This window comes from Cupressus sempervirens, chromosome 7 (genome assembly GCF_028749045.1).
Source record: "Cupressus sempervirens isolate cs-2001-9-10 chromosome 7, ASM2874904v1, whole genome shotgun sequence".
Taxonomy (NCBI): domain Eukaryota; kingdom Viridiplantae; phylum Streptophyta; class Pinopsida; order Cupressales; family Cupressaceae; genus Cupressus; species Cupressus sempervirens.
Window position 1 is genome coordinate 709,581,759 of NC_143124.1, and position 14,338 is coordinate 709,596,096.

Sequence of the window (14,338 nt, forward strand, 5' to 3'; positions counted from 1 at the left end):
AACATTGTAGTAAGAAAGATAAAACAACATTGTAGCTAGAAAACACCAAGTTTGAGTATAATGGGAGAGGCATTATAGTAAGAAAGATAAAACAACATGATATAAGATTCATATGCAGATTTATGCCATCAAAGATATGTGCAAGCTCTAAAGAGGATGACATGGTAGAAGGATTCATTCATGCCATCTACAAAGTGTGTGAAGAAAGAGTAAAAATCAATATGTGTAAAATCCTTAGAGTGTGACTAGTAGAGAACTTGGAAAGGGTAAAGAGAGTAAAAAATAGTCTATTCAGATTTAGATCATTGATTATGTACATGTTTTACCATTTGATTAAAACATTTCCATTCCTATCTATGGTTGAACTAATTAGCAGTGATAAGTGTACAATTGAGTAGATAACCAATATGTATATAAGACATCTAACAGATAAGATTAAAGAAGTGCAAGTCTTATTATAAAATCATTCAAGCAGAGATGAGAAAAAAATACATAATCCCACCTTCACTTGTGAAGAAATTCAAAGATGATATATGTTTTATGGTTGAAACATATTTCACCAACATAGAACTAGTTGAACCAAGAATGACCTATGTTGAACCACTTGGTTATAAAGGTACCGAGGAACAAATAGAAGAATATGTGGAAGTAATCCTAAAATCAACCAGAGATGAAAAATGCAATAGATTTGGAACCTATGAAGAGATAATGCAAGTGACATCTCAAGCTAATCTTGAGAAATCTTCAAAGAAATAGGTTGAGGCCATAATGAAGAAAATCATGAAGGAAGCAAATATGATAGCAGAAGAAGTAGCAATAGTAAGATAAACTATTTATGGAATGAGGTAGATTGGTCAAGAAGGAATCATGTATGTAGAACCACTAGTGGTGAGAGGAACATCTAAAGGCATAATAGTTGCTGAACCACAAATAACATCATCATCCATACTATATGTTGTAGTTTTAGAGATACATTCTATATTTGTATTAGTTGTACAAAAGGAGAAAGGTGAGTTAGTAAATGCTACTCACACTTGGAGATCAATAAGGTTGACAGAGGTAAATCATAAACAAGATGAGTCACAACCAAAGAAGAGAACAAAGTAGATGGCTAGGAAACTAGGCAAGAGAACAAACACTTTATAGATGATTGAATTAGATGAAGAAGAAGAAATAGAGGAAAATCCAGTTGCAAAAGTAGAGACAAATGTGAAGAACTTCTTCGAAGAAAAACATGGAAGCCAAAGGTTGAGAATTTGAATGTTCAAATGATCAACAACATCAATTTTGTACAATTTAATAAGTTTTACGGTCATTATAATAACATGAATAGATTGTAATTGGAGAATGTCATAGTTATGCATATGATTCTAACAAAAAAGAAATTTGAAGATATTCAGAAGGACATACCAAAAGATCTATATAACAGATTGATTAATAGAAGAAGAGGAGAAGTAGATGAGGATAGGAGAATAAGAGAGAATCAAATTAGAAAATTGTGTGAGTTGAAAAGTGATGATGATATGGAAAGAATAATGAAGGGAATTGAACCCTTGCTAAGAAATAAAAGAAGATAAATTTTGTTAATGGGTGGTAATTATGAGGAGGTGAACAAAGAAATAGAGTAAGCGATTATAAATTTTATGACCTCCACATCAAACCAAGAATAGGGAGTAGCAGTAACAAAAACAACAACAATGTCAAAATCAAATCTACAAGTCTCTATTGGTACTGATACCATGCAAGTGGATAGTACAAGGATCACTCTAGATACTTTAGAAGATCCATTCAAAGAATATGGAAATAATTTTGGAATTTGGTGAGCTACACCAACTCTAAGAACAAAGAAGAGAACAAGAAAAGAAAAAGAAAAGGGAAGAAGAAATTAGGAAAAATAAGGAAGAAAAAGAAAAGAAGAAGAAAGAAACATAAGATAAGAAGAGGAAGAAAGAGGAAGAAATATTAGAAGTAGAAAAGAAAAAGAAACTTGAAGAAGATGAGAAGAAGAAAAATATTGAAGGGGACAAAAAGAAAAAGGAGGAAGAACACAAGAAGATGGAGAAAGAAAAGAAGAAATTTGAGGAGGAAAGGAAGAAAGTAGAAGAGGAACAAATGAAAAAGGAAGAAGAAGAGATAAAGTGGCAAGAGGAAGAAGAGAAGAAGAAAAATGAGGAATAAGAAAAGAAGAAGGAAGAAGAAGAGAAGATGAAGACAAGTGCACCTAGCTCTTCTTGGACACCCCTTACACTAGCAACTCTAACAAGATCTGATGACAATGATCAACCTAAGTTGATCTCATCACTCAATAAAATAATAGAAAAGAATAGAAAAGTGAAAAGTATACAAAGTTCACTAATGGAAGTGATAAAGAGACTACATGAAATGCTAGTTGTGAAGATGATAGAGTCAAATCTGCAAGATGATGAAAAAGATGTAGTACATGATTTTGATGAATAATTCACACATTTATCTAATATTACAACCGTTCAAGCACAAGGCAAACATAATACACAAATATTTGACACTATTTGTCAAAATATCATAAATGACTTGGGAGCTTTTGATGCATGTATTAAGGAGCTGAGAAGACGTGAAAATAAAAGCAAGGCACTGTATGCAAAGTGTGCATTATCATTTAAGTTGACTAAAGATAGTGATGAAGAGCTAAAAAAGAAGCATGAACTTAAAGTACTGGTAAATCATCTTTAGCAGCCTAATTAGAAGATGGAAGATATTGAGGCTAATATTAGAAAGACTTATGATGAAATAAGTCTTATTGAGATGAATAAAGATAGTATTGCTAAGAGGCTTTCACTTCTTAGAGAAAATTTGTATTTGAAGACAACAACTCTGGAATGACAAGTAGAGGAATATCTTAAGCCAAAGACATGTTTTGAGAAGTTTTTCTATTTAGACCCGAATGTAGTTGAAATTGCATCCTATGGACTTAGTACCTTTCTTAGCATAATTGAAGGAGTTAGAGATTCATGGGAGAAGAATTTAAAGAGTCTAAAGACAAGTTTTGATGATTGTATGACACAACTATCTACCTAATGTAGAGGTATATATCCAAATTTTTAACTGCATATAAGTTTTCATACCTTTTTCATTATTGTCAAAGGGGAAGAGATAAGGAAATTTTTATATAGGTATATGTTTGTAAAGGAGAATTAAGGTATATTATAGGGGGAGTAATGTAATAGCTTGAACTACTCAAAGGGGATTTATGTAATATAATTAGGAGATATAATGAAGGATGGTTAAAAACAATGATTCACAAGTTTAAAATTTTGAAAATTTTGATAAGGCCGATTTAGTAAAGTTTTGATGCTAATTTTTTTTTGGAATCAGCCAATTTTCCCATATGTTGCCATCAATGAAATAGGAGGATATTGTTGGTAATTTAGCTAAGGTAGATATTGAATGTTGTCATTTATGGTAACACATCTTTAGTATGAAGAAGGTAGACCTTGAAGACCAAGTTATGAGATTCATCCTTTGAAAATGGTCTAAGTATCAGTGAGTTTATATAGTAAAGTAGATATAGTTTTGGTAGACATAGTTGATAGAGACACTATTGGCATGTTGATAGTTAGGTATTAATAGGATAGAGTGTTAGGATGACATGTTCAAGTGTGCGAGTAAGTATGGTCTATACAAAATAAGATATAACAATTTTACTAGTTGTGATAGTATACAAACAAAGAAAAGCATGGCATGAAATGGATAATTATGGATTAAGGAGTTATTTTGTTTAAAAAAAAATTACTTAATTCATTAGTGACAATATCCTAGATGTTAATTAAGACAAAAAGTGTTGGAATTACAAGTGGGAAATGTAAGCTTCTAACGGGGGGGTTGAATTAGAAGTTAAAACATGAACCCATAAAAAATTTCACCTTACATCTACCTTATACATTCAATAGATAAACTGAAATAAAATGAAAAGTAAATGCATCTAAAACATGTAAGCAATTAAACACACACACACTTTGACACTAGATATGATTACCTAAAAACCCTCCAAATGAGAAGGTAAAACTGGGGTAGGGATGACCCCCACAAATCTTCACTACTACAGTTGTAAAGTGTAGCCAATTAAGGTTACAATGGTTTCACCATGAAACGTGATCAGCCCTATGAAAGGCCTGCCCTATTAAAGGCTTACAAACACTGTTAAGTCCCACCTTGTTAGAGGATTTCAACACCTTGTTAGAAGCGTGCTTGGTTGAAGGACTTTTGAACACTCACTTGGAATGTCACCCTATTAAAGGATTTGATAAGGCTTGTTAGGACCACTGCGATTAGGAGATTTAACTAAAATCACATGTCAGAATGTCTCAACATAGATCTTGTGATTGGCTTTGGATTTCCTGATTAAAGATAAAATCCGCATAGTATCCTTCTTAATCCTTTATGATTAGATGTATCAATGATGTATCTTTATCTGTCCTTTGTTCTCTTCTAACTAATTCTACAATTCACTCTCACTACTAAGTCACCTTGAATGCTTTGCAAACTATCTTGTTCGCACCTTCAATCATTCACCCCTTGTTACCTTTTTGTAACTTGATCTCTCTCACTAAAACCTTTAGGGCTTCGTCTTCCTTATAAAGACTTTGGTGGCTTAGGGTTAGGTATGAATCTACAGCTAAGATTCATTCTTTTTTCCACTTAATCCTTCCTATTTTTTGATTGGTTGCATGTAAATACATAGGGATTTTTTAAATAGATTCATTCTTATCTCCAAAGAATCAAAATCTAACCATAGGCCGGCTTGAAAATAGTTTACATAGTTGTTTGTGCAATCACAAACAAATATATCCAATTTGTGTTACTTGGCACTTGAAGTTACTGATGCTCCTCACATACTATGATTCTATTTCTGACTCGTCACCTGAACTATTTGACATCTACTATTCACTCAGCACTTGAATCACTCGGCATGGTTTATCTGATGAGCACTTGAGTGACTCGACACTTGCAACTCAACATAGTCTTGTATTTACATATTATACTTGGAATACATTACTAGTTTGACATAAACTAAGTATATGTCTTATGTGTGTTGACACTCAATTGCCAAAACCAATCTGAGATCAACAATCTCCCCCTTTGACATGAGTGTCAAAAACACTTGAATATATACAAACAATCTATTCTTCTCAAGTATAACATAACCATGACTTAACTTATATAAAAAACTTCAAAATTTTCAAAATTTTGCAATAACTTATGTACCTTAAAAATGTGTAACTCCCTCTGAGTTAATGTGTCTATCCTGTATCTAAAATTTGTTCTCGATTCTGAGTAGATTTGTCTCTACTGATTGATACTCTTTGTCTTCAGTGCACTTATACTCTTTATGCTCTGCCTTTAGCTAATATTTGCTCTGCTCTATGTCTATTTTTGCATTATATACCTCAAAATGTATATCACTGGGGTTAAAAGTTGATTAGCACCCCCTTTGTTCATGATTTTTTTGCTCTATTCATCTCTCTATTTGATTCAATTGTATCTCTCCTTCTTTCATTATTCTCCCCCTTTCTCCTTGCATATTTATTCCTATGGTTTATTTCCCTTGCTTCTTTATCTCCCTCCTTTTGACACTTATGTCAAAGGGTTTATACACTTAGGGTGTATTTGTCCAAAAATGATTTATGGACTTGCATGATTATTTTCTAGAGTAGCATCCGAGTTGTCACATACAACATCCAATGACTTTATTTGGATGGCTAGCTCTGCTACAAGGTGTACTAGGGCATTTGATGTAGAAAGATTGGGATCTTTGTACAACAAGGTTTTTGCATCACCTAATTCTTTATGAAATATCTCCATATGTGGGGTAAGAGAGGCCTAAATTTGTGTCAATTTGGCTCTTATATTAGCCTCTTCTACTGTTAACATAACTAATTGACTTTGTGACTGAAGTAATGTGTGGAAATGCTTCTCACTCTGAGTTGGGTTCTGAGGTAGTTGCATACCTGAGATGTTTAGTTTTCTCTCTAGGCTCAGAATTCCATGTCTGGTGTCTTGGGTGAAGAGTGTGGGATCAAATAGTTTGGTGTACAATGAGAAAATATTCTCAAGTACCTTCTTCACATCCTCAACCTTATTTGCCAAAGTAACTTGTGATAGTGCTAAATCACCAAATATCTTTTCATTCACTTTTCCTTGAAACTTTTTCCTAGACCATTCCAAAAGTTTGGCATTTCTATCGAGGTCTTCATTATTAACCTTTTCCAAAATATTTGACAAATATTCCATTAGTGGCTTGATTTATTCTAGAGTAGGCAAGCTAAACACAACTAAAAAGATGCCATTAATTTCTTGTAATGCTTGCTTTTGTCTGTACTCCTTTCTAAGCATTTCTTGGTGTTTATTCTTCTCTAATGCTTGTTGTAAAATACTTATTTGTTCTAGTGTCATTGTTGCATAATCACACTGAGGTATCACTATTTCTTCATCTAAAGTTACATCTCCATAGTGAATTACTTTTTAAATCTTGGAGGAGTTTGAGCATGGTACTAAAATTTGTAGGGGTATAGCTTCTATGCTCAGCTTCTAAAGGACTTTTGTAGAGTGTCGGATGTTGGTATGGTTACCAATGCCTATATGGCTTCTTGCTCCTTTTCCCTTGGTGCATACTTACTTTCTTTAGATCTACTTTGGTCAATCATAATGATTGGACCTGCACCTTGTGGTTGTGCATCAGGCTAATCGTTGGTTGTTTCTTTCTCTTCTACTACAGTTTGTCTTTATTCAACCAAATTAATTTTAACAGTTGTGTCAACCTTTGTGGATTAGTCTGCTAATGTTTGAATCAAAGGTTGATCACTAGTAGTTGAAGGGATGGTAGAAGGTGGTTCTTATGTATTCACCTTATTCCTTGTGATGTCAGCTATTGCCTTTTGAAGTTCATCCATACTAACCAATACTAGGTTTTTACATAATCTTGCCTGAAGTGTCTAGTTTCTTTTTTAGATCTTTTACAGTTAAAGGATTGATGTTTTGAGTTGAAATTTCAGGAACATCCTTGACAAATATAGTTTCTACAGTCAAATTGGTGTCATGTGGAGGGCTTATACTTGGCATTTGTGTGTCTTGCACACTTTGTTCTTCTCGCTACTCTTCAGCTATTGCCATGTCTTCATCTTTCTTTTGTGTTTCTTTTTTAACAATATTTTCTTTTTCCTTGTCATCCTTCTTATCATCATTATCATCACCATTATTTCTTCCCTCAAAGGGTTCTTCTTCTCCTTGTTTGACAGCTATTAGCCCATAAATCAATTTCCACATTCGGGTGGATTTCTTCACAACATCTTCAATGTTTTTCTAAAGATTGTTGAAGGCTCTATATTTAGGTGCAAATCTTCCATCATATTTCTTCTTTGCCTTGGTAATTGTTACCTCTGGTTTTACCGCCAAGGATTTAGATTCAAACACACAGCTTATTCAACGGTTAGTCTCAGACTTAGTGTTTAATATTACAACCTGCAAGTTTCTGGCCGTCAGATCTGAGCAGACCGACGGTTGGCGCCATCGCACTATAGAGAAAATGCATGATATTTATGATAGCGCAATGACACCCTGAGGACACATTGCAGAGGTGGGTCCAACGTTCGGTGGGTCAGAAAAGTTCCACGGTGCCTTGTCCGCTATGTCGCTATCGCATATCAATCGGAAAATCTCCATAGCGACATAGCGCCTGGCAGAAATAGTCACGGCAACAAGTTTCAACGACCGACGTGATCAGGTGTTCCAGATGGAAAATCAAAAGGAACCACATGTAACCAGGCCAAAATTTCTGTCAGCACGGCTCACACAGTCGGGGTCTATGATCTCCACCGTCGGATCGGCTTGGATCGACGGTAAGCACCATCATGCTATGGCAAAGATGCGCAAGGGTTATGACAGCGACATTGTGCCCTGATGCCACGTGTCAGGTGGGGCTGTGTTGCAGGGCGATGCCAGGTGTGTCGACATGGCAGGCAAAAGTACGAAGTGTGATGGTCCTCTCCACCGTCAGATTGGATTGCATCAACGGATGGCGCCATCTCGCTATGGCGAAGATGCACGGATTTTATTATGCCGACATAGCGACCATCTGCCACGTGTCAGTGGGATTAAGTCTCACCAACCGACGTCAGGATAATGATTCAGATGAAAACACATGTAAATCTCAGAGCATGCTATCTTGGGTTGCCAGCTGGTGTTTTGTTGAACCAAATAAAGAGATGCCATGTGTGTTGTGGACCCAATAGTTCTCAAAAGGGATGATGAGTGAAGAACGATAGAACTCTGACCATCAAATCAAGATAAATCAAGGGTGGGCGCCATCACACTATGGGGAACAGCTCGGGAGTTAACATCGGCGACTTGGCGCCCTTGCGCCACGTGTCCTAGCGGGGCCGCATTCCATGCCACCAGATGCAGTTGGGTTAGGGTGACCAACAAACCAACAAGCTGATGCCATGTTTCAGCAGGCCCGATGAATCACGAGAGGAGGGTCATGAGAGGTCAAGTTCTGCAGCCGTCGGATTGGAAAGAGATCAGCGATAGGTACTATCTCGCCATGGAGGAACTGCATGGATTTTATGATGGCGAGTTAGCGCTTGGAGGACACGTGTCCTCGCGGGTTCAGATTTGGATGTGACGGTTAATGCGCGGTTGCGGTTAGATGGTCAACAAGGTGGAGCGGTCAAGATGAAACCCTTGGGCGCTATGGCGCTATCGAGACCTTCAAAGATTTTTTCGATGGCGACATAGCGCCCAGTCGCATGGAAAGGGTGGTAAAAGCCTAGTCAAACATAAAGAGATTGCTAGGGTGGCAAAGATCGAAGGTGTGATTGGCCTGCATGGCCCAGTTGGCTCGTCGAGCCTATTGATTGATCGATTCGATGGATGCACAAATCATGAATGACAAAAAATTAGGGTTTTTGCCACAAATCCGATGGTGTGATTAATCGCCACCAACTTGGAATGAATGCTAAGCGCAGAATGATACTCCATCCATCCGATCGATCCATCTACCATGTCAGAGAATGTTGTGGCGCTGTTTCTATCTTCTCCAGGCTCTTTCTCAGAAAGATATGAGATTTCTTGGTATGCAAGCCAGGATTCAATCAGATCTTCGATTGGATTCTCAAGATGGGAAGTTAATGCCAGTAGGTAAGAAGTGAGTGTGACACAAAAATCTTTAGTTATGCCTGATCTATAAAGGCAATTTTGTGATCTGTTCTCAAGGTCGACTCTTCCTGATTTTCTCTGCTACTGCTTGCAGACTTGCAGTGTGGAATCCCTGTGTCTTTGAGCTACATAACATCCTGTGTCATTCTTTTCAGTGGTCAATGTGTATGTGCTTCATTTTGCCTCTCATTGATGCATTATTGAGATTAGTGGTCCACATACTGTATCTATCTTTGGCCCATTGAATAATATACAAGTGAAATCTTCTTTTCCTAGTGTCATTCAGTTGGTTTCCTGATTTGTATGTGATTATTGATCAATATAAGTCTGGACGTGTATGAATTTTGGATGTTACCCTAGTTCTATAGTGCATATATGGGTAGGAATGAGTCTGAACACTCTATTTTGGTGCATCACCGCCTTAGATTAGACTAGGTAGATTTTCTTTAGTGCTCTCTTTCTCCCTTTTTCTTCTGAGAATAGATAGGTGCGCCTTGACAGCAAGAGGAAGCCGGCCTTCTCCGGAGACTCAACCTCGTAGTTCAAGTCCCACAGCTTGGAGGTTGTTTCCATGTTTCACTAGGTTGTCCTCGCGCATAGGCCTTGGACAAGGGTGCAAACCTAAGTGACAACAGTTTTTGGCACGCCCGGTGGGACTCATATCAGAAGATTTTAGGTCTACTGGTGTCAAGAAGAAAGAATTCTAGAGATAAATGCTGAAGAAGTAGTGCTGGCTTCAGTTTTCAAGCCTTCAAGAGGCTGATTCTTCAAGTACTTGGTGACTCTAAACATCAAAAAGTTTGGTTCCAGACCAAGTTTGCAGTGATTCATGCCCAGGACTGAAACAAGGGCATCTTCTAGAGGTAAATTTCAATATCAAGAGCTTTCTCTTTCAAATCCTAGGAGAAGAAGGACTAGAACTTCATTATCACCAGTTAGGGGTAGAATAACAGTTGATATACCTGTAAGATCTGTCTCTACTCCCCCTACTATTCGAACTCAGCCTAGATTGCCATCAACACTCATCAATAGAACACTTGTTTATATGGCACAACCAAGAGTTCATGCTTTTGCCACCTTTAATGGTGGAAGTCCTCTATTGTTAGCCCAAAGACATGATATACCAGTATCTGCACTAAAAAGTATACCTGATTTTACTGGTGAAACTTCTATTTCCCCTCTAGAGCATATCCAAGAGGTAGCGAATGTCTACAATATTCATGGTATTACAAAAGATGATGTTGCCGTCAGACTTCTAGCCTCATCTTTAAAAGGAAAAGCATTGCAGTGGTATAGAGGCTTAGCTCATGGTTCCATAACTGATTGGGATGGACTAGGAGCAGGATTATGCAAACATTTTGAGGATAAGAGTGACCATTTGTCACTACTAGAGCAGCTGACTACAATAAAAAGAGCTCCCCATGAATGTATGACTGATTTTAATTACAGATTCCAAAAGACATGGGATAGGATACCTACTATAGTGAAACCTACCCCTGGTAATTCCTTCTTGCATTACCTTAGAGCTTTCAATAGTGACATTGCCACCACAATCCAAACTATGGGAGGAGATACATTACCGAATGCTTATGAGACATCTATAAAAGCTGAGAATATCCTAATACAAGGTGGGAAGTTGGCTCCAAGGCCTCTTATGCCTTTCTTTCCTGATGTTCCCAACCACCAACCAGCGATAGCCCCCCTTCCTACAATTTCTACATCACAAGCCCTTACTCCAATTCCCCAAGCTTCCACATCCTCAAACGGAATAGATGAACTCAAGGAAATGCTCCAAGGTCTAGTGCTGAATATAGAGAAAAGAGAGAGGAATCTGGATAAAAAATTGCAAGAATAGGGGAAGGAGTTGAAGGACCAAGGGAAGAGATTAGAGGATAGTTTTTCTCTAATACAAAAAATGAGTAACAAGGTGGTGGCCTTAGAAAGGCAGAAAGCCCAAAGTGGCAAGCCTCCCCAATTACAACATCAGGCTAAAAGTGGTGGTAGGCCTCCTAATCATTGGAATAGCTCTTTTGATCAGAATAGGCAAAATAGTCATGCTGTTGCTTCAAGCTCAAATCAGAGTAGAGCTTTAGTTCCTCAAAATAACTTAGCCCAAGATCAGGACTTCTGTCCTTCATGTAACTATTCTTATACCTACTGCCTATGTCAGAAAGCAGAATCTTATTTGGCCCTAACTATCCAAGAGTCCGTAGTAAAGCAATCAAACAAGGAAGATCATCCCAAGGAGGCCTCATATGTTCAGAGGCAGGGTGATTGCTCTTTTATGAATCACCAGATGGAGGAGCATTGTAATGTAAACCAGGATTCCGTTGCTCATAACACAAGAAGCAAGAGGTGAGCTATGGAACATACTGCCCCCCTTTCTCCTGAGCAAGCCTCAACTTTGAGTGTTATACCTCATATACGAACAGCAAGTGAGCAGACAAACACTTCACAACAGCAAAGGCAAGGTCCAAGAAAGGAGGATGCAAGTGATCCCTATGTTGCTCCATCTCAGCCTCTCATGGGTACAGCTCCTAAAGTTTCTGCTAAAATTCCTAATGCACCCTTGAGTGTGGTAGAGAAAATGAAGAAAACCAATGTAAGCATTTCCATGTGGGATGCAGTTGCCACCATACCAACGCAGAAAAGGATGCTGTAGCAAGAATTAGAAAAGATTGAACCCAAAGATCAGTCATCTACCATGGAGAGTGACACTAGTTTAGTACAACCATCAGGTGACGTGGAGACAAATAAAAAGGTTAGACCTTCTCCATTCTATGCTTCTCTGATTATAGGGGGCAAGTTATTCCATAATTGCATGATAGATTCAGGGGCTAGCAGCTCAGTAATGCCTAGGTGAGTTGCTGATGCTTTAGGAATGAAATATGAGCCCATTATTAGGGATGTGTTACAATTAGATGGGAGTACTGTCAAAACTGTAGGTATCCTTAAGAATGTGGAAATGGCCCTACATGCATGCCTTGGTTGTACTGTGATTCAAGACATATCTGTTGCTGAAGTAAAGCCCTATTTTGCCATCTATCTTTCAAGAGACTTCACTGCCCAAATAGGTGGATTCATATTTGCTGATTGGTCTTATATGTCATTTAAGACCAGATATGGGGCCAATGCTTCAATTAGAGCAGAACCTCAAGCCCTTCATCACACTGAACCCTACACTCCTAACTTCATTAATATGAATTGCCCTATTTTGGAGATGGATGAGAATGACATGGTAAAAGAGCCTGCCACCTCCATAGTAGAGATTCCTGATTTCTTCTTAGATGAGTGGGCAAATACATGTCAGTTTGAACCTATGTCGGAAACTCTTGAGACAGGCCTTAGTACATATTGCATAATAGAGAAGGAGGCTCAAGTTCCTGATCTTGTTGGAGCTAATGATGACATGAGTGGAATATGGAATATGTACTTTGATGGCTCAAGGAATAGAAATGGAGCAGGGGCCGGTGTTATGTTGATCTCTCCTGCACAAATAAGATACTACTTCTCTTTTAGGCTCCAATTCAGTTGTACCAATAATGTGGCTGAGTATGAATCCTTGATCCAAGGTCTCCTACTTGCCCAAAAGAGGGGAATTCAAGCCTTGAAAGTATATGGAGACAGTGAGTTGGTAGTGAACCAAGTGAGAAATCAGAATATCACCAAAAATGGCCTGCTCAAGTCTTACAAACACAGAGTCTGGGATTTTCTTGAGGGTTTCCAAGCATTTAATATCCAGAGTATTCCTAGGAAAGAAAACAAATATGCTGATAGACTTGCAGTGATGGGTGCATCCTATGATGTGCCAGGGAATCTTGAGGAAGAGAAGAAGCAACAAATAAGGGTGGTGGTAAGGCCTGCTGTTCCTGATAATAATACTCATTGGCAAGTGTTTGAGTCTGATGAGCAGATTGTGAGTTTCTTGCAGAATGAAGCAGAATTTTCAGAAAGAAATTAGTCAAGACTACAAGATCAGTATGGTGATCAGATCATTCACCTCAGATCCAACAAGTTGCCCAAGGGTCTCATTACCTTGGAGAGTGTCTTTAATCTTGATGATCAGACAAGGGGCAAAGGAATAAATCTGGCTACAGAAAAGGATGATCATGCTCCAGTTACTATTGCTGATGGAAAATCTCTTAACATGGGGAAGGTATGTTCTGAGGCTGAGCAAGAAAATTTCATTCATCTATGTCAAGAATTTAATGATGTGTTTGCTTGGTCATATGATGACTTAAAGGGGTTTGACCCTAGTTTTTTTCAACATACCATAGATTTAGTTGATAGGGTCAAACCAGTAAGACAAAAATAGAGGCCAGTGAATCCCAAGATTGAACCCTTAATGAGGAAGGAACTATCCAAGTTGATTGAAGCTAACATAATTTTCCCTATCAAACACTCATCATGGGTGGCTAACCTTGTCCCTGTAAGGAAGAAGAATGGAGAAATCAGATTGTGTGTGGACTTTAGGGATCTTAATCAGGCTTCCCTTAGGGATCACCATCCTCTCCCTTCTATGGAGCAAATTCTGTCCAAGGTCAGTGGGTCAAGGAGGTTCTCTTTTCTTGATGGATTTTCTGGTTATAACCAAGTGTTGGTTAAAGAATCTGACAGATATAAGACAACATTTACTACTAAATGGGGCACCTATGCTTATTGCAAGTTTCCATTCGGACTAACAAATGCAGGTGCCACATTCCAAAAGGCAATGGAGGTAGCTTTCAAAAGATTAATCGACAAGTTTGTCTTAGTATACCTTGATGATATAACTATATATTCCAAGAATGTAAAAGATCACCTTGATCATTTGAGACAGGTATTTCTAAGATGTAGAGAGTTTGGGGTTTCCCTCAACCCAACCAAGTGTGTCTTTGCTACAAGCCAAGGAAAATTACTGGGACACATTGTATCTAAGGATGGGTTGACCATTGATCCAGAAAGAACAAAAGCAATACTTGCCCTTCCTCTCCCTAAACACAAGAAAGGGCTGCAAAGTTTCCTTGGTAGGATAAATTTTGTAAGAAGGTTTATTCCTAATCTTGCCATCATGGTGAAACCCCTCATAGCCATGCTTAAGAAAGATATGGTCTTCTCATGGACCAAGGAGGGGAAGGAGAGTTTTGAAGAAATTAAGGTAGCCATAGCC